Source organism: Gekko japonicus, unplaced genomic scaffold (genome assembly GCF_001447785.1).
Source record: "Gekko japonicus isolate JY-2015 unplaced genomic scaffold, Gekko_japonicus_V1.1 scaffold883, whole genome shotgun sequence".
Lineage (NCBI taxonomy): Eukaryota > Metazoa > Chordata > Lepidosauria > Squamata > Gekkonidae > Gekko > Gekko japonicus.
This window is the reverse complement of record NW_015169801.1, coordinates 188648-192400: the sequence shown is the minus strand read 5'-3', so window position 1 is coordinate 192400 and position 3753 is coordinate 188648.

Here is a 3753-nt window from a genome sequence, read left to right as displayed (position 1 = left end):
AGTCCCAAGAAGTAGGGCCTGCCTGGAGATTCTCCAGAAATGACAACTGGTTTCCACACTGCAGAGGACAGTTACCCTAGAAAAAATAGCTGCTTTGAAAGATAGCATTATACCTCCCCTCTCCCCAGGCCTCGCCGCTCTCCATCGGGGCTCTTTAAAAGCTAATGGCCGCCACCGCCATTCTCCACAGCAGCTGCGGTGGGGGCGGGGCGGTGAAACGTTCCCTTGCCTCCCTGAGCCCCAGGGTGGTGGCCTTGGACTCGTAGGGGCAAATTCCACCTCTCGCGTGTGATGTCCGAGCGGCGTTGCTGCTCGGACATCACACGCTAGAGGCCATTCTGGCTCCCCCAGCTCTCGGGAGGGGCTCTTTAAAAAGTAAAGGCCGCTGTCCTGTTCTCCGCGGTAGGGGCGGGGCGAAACGTTCCCTTGCCTCCCTGAGCCCCAGGGTGGTGGCCTTGGACTCGTAGGGGCAAATTCCACCTCTTGGGTGTGATGTCCGAGTGGCCGCTCAGGCATCACACGTGAGAGGCCATTCTGGCTCCCCCAGCTCTCGGGAGGGGCTCTTTAAAAAGTAATGGCCTGTTTCAGCGGCAGCTGCGACGCCCGCGCGGGTGGGTGAGGGGCGGAGCAAAACGTTCCCTTGCCTCCCTGAGCCCCGGGGTGGTAGCCTTGGACTCGTAGGGGCAAATTCCACCTCTCTCGTGTGATGTCCGAGTGGCCGCTGGCCATTCTGGCTCCCCCAGCTCTCGGGAGGGGCTCTTTTAAAAAGTAATGGCGAAGGAAGGCGGGGGCAACAGTGCAGCGACGTGGTTGAGTTTGCTTAGGGCTCTGAGACTCACCAACTTCTGGACCTTTTTTATGGGTCCATTTGGTTCTCCTTGGTCCCATCGGTTCGTCAGGAGTACGAACTGATTGCAGAGGACTTTTATATATGAGCCCCCCGTTTGTGGCAACAACGGGTGTGGAGTCAGAATTGTCCTAACGCAGGAAGCACCGAAGACCAGCTGTGATAGCACGACTGACAAGCTGTATTACCCCTTTACAAAGAGCCTTCAAACCTCGTCATACCATCTAGGCGAAGAACCTGTGAGTACTTTCTCTTTCTTGACAACTTTCAAGCTTGGAAAACAACTTCTGTTTGCCCCTATAAATCTTCCCGAGAAGCTAAAGGAGGTGCTGAGGAATCTTCCCTCACACATTCCTATGATAAGCGGCAAAGCAGAGCACCGGGGTGTCAACTTCAATATAAATACAAAGGGAAGAGTAATATATTGAAATCTCCTATCTGCTATTTGGAAAACACCTTAAATACTGAAGAACAGTGACTTACTTGATTTATGGGGTCTGGACATAAAATGGTGACGAAGCCGGCACTCTTAATGGCATAATTCCACAGAGACTATTGTTTACAAGAGTCTCGGCTTAAGTGCAAAATGGCTTTCTTAGCACAAATCGGAGAGGACTGACAATTGTCAAAAACCTTCTGGGATGAGATTATTCTACAAATGCAAACTAAAATACTTGAAGCTATCTCTTCATTTATGGAACAAATCGAGAGTGCTTTTGAAAGTGAACAGACTAGTTTACTTGAAATAACAGACCCTCCATTGCAAATGACGCCATCCTTGTACCAAAACCTCGACCAGTCTGGAGATGTGATCCCTAATACGAGAGAAATAACAAAAGGCTACTCTGACTGCTTGAAATTTCCAGTTTCCTTAGCTATCAAGCACAACAAGGCGTTTTCGCATACAAGCAGTTTGGAAGAGGAGGGGGAGAATTTCAAAGCGTCTTCAGAAAATGAACAGACTTCCAAGAGCTGCTGCATAAGTAAGATTGAGACCTTCAAAGATCAAAGGCACAGGAGATTAACAATTTTGGGGAGACATTTGCAGGGAAAACAGAAGAAATATAAACTATATAACTAATTTGTAGCAATATATCTTGATTGTTTGCATGGTGAAACTGACTAATGAGAAGATTTACCTAAAGTGAACTCTCAAACTGCAAAAGAAAAACAACAACAATCACACATTTGTTCATATATTATTTCTTTCTGCCTTCTTTTCTATGAACCTTTACTGATACTTGATAAATGACTGATTAAGAATATAATCTGTAGTTACAAATATTGACTATATTGTCTTAACTGATTAGTGAAAGTTAGAAGTAAGGGTTGGTTTATTTGAAGCAATATGTTTTGGATATTTGTAATGCTCTACCTGATGGTTGATAAAAATTATAGGGTAGTTTTGTCTCTTAAAGTGGGCCTTGCAGGGAAAAAATAAAGGGCTAATTACCTAGAGAAGGTGTAATGACCCTAAGTGTTGTGAGAGAAAAGAGGGATCTAGATAGTGTGAGGTGAAAGTATATTGGCATTGTAAAGTTGAGAGCTGATGTTATGGAGAAAATATAAATTACTACGTTTAGGTTTGCAAACGGGAATTTTGAAAGCTAACAATATTTTTTGAAATTTTGAAAGAATATCTTAAAGAGACTAGATTGATATTATATAAAAATTTAAACAGTCTAACTGCTGTGATATACATGTGTTTTTTTTTCTTATATATTTTATTGTTTTAAAATTGATTAATAATAGTAATAGCTGGTAGGATATAGAAAAAAATGAATTGCTTATTGGGAACAGAATTTTACTTAATGTCATCAGATGTGGATTATAGATTAACAAAGGGAAAAAGGGAATTATGTCTCTAAAGATGTTATGAACGAGGCAATGGCTGGATACCTTTGAAGTGTATGGCTCTCTCTCTTTGTTTTATATAACTCTTTAAAAAACTAATAACCTTGCCCATTAACAAAGGGCAAGCAGAAAATAAATAATAAAAAAGAAATGGCCGCCATCACCCGCGCGGGTGGAGGCGGGGCAAAACGTTCCCTTGCCTCCCTGAGTCCCAGGGTGGCGGTCTTGGACTCGTAGGGGCAAATTCCACCTCTTGTGTGTGATGTCCGAGGGGCGTTGCCGCGCGGGTGGGGGAGGGGTGGGGCGAAACATTCTCTTGCCTCCCTGAGCACCAGGGTGGTGGCCTTGGACTGGCAGGGGCAAATTCCACCTCTTGTGTGTGATAACATCACACGCGAGAGGCCATTCTGGCTCCCCCAGCTCTCAGGAGGGGCTCTTTAAAAAGTAATGGCCGATGCTGCTGTTCTCAGCGGCAGCTGCGACGCCACCGCGGGGGGGACGGGACACGACTGCTGAGCTGCCCTCCCAACCTTTTTCAGGCTCCAGGCCTGAAAAACAGCCTGCAGAGCCCCCCTCTCCTTTTTCAGGCTCTGTGTTAGAACGCCGGGCCTGAAAAAGGGCCAGCCGAATGTCAATTTCGGCCCCATTATATCCTATGGGCCATTGAAGTCCATGGCAAAAACATAGGGTATATTCTGGGGGCTGGAGGAAAGGGGGTTTGAGGGAGAGGCTCCAAACTCGTAGGGTAGCTGCTGGAGCCTCTCCCCAAGATACCAACCAAGACTGAAGAACATTGGACCAGGGGGTCCAATTCTACAGCCCCCAAACCAGTTGCCCCCATCCCCTCCATTGTTCTCTATGGTGGGAAAAAAGTTACTTTTTCCCACCATAGAAAACAATGGAGGGGATAAGGGCAACCTGTTTGGGGGCCCGTAGAATTGGACCCCCTGGTTCAATACTCCTGAAACATGGCGGGTTTCTTGGGGAGAGGCTCCAGCAGCTACCCTGCAATTTTGGAGCCTCTCCCTCAAACCCCCTTTCCTCCAGCCCCC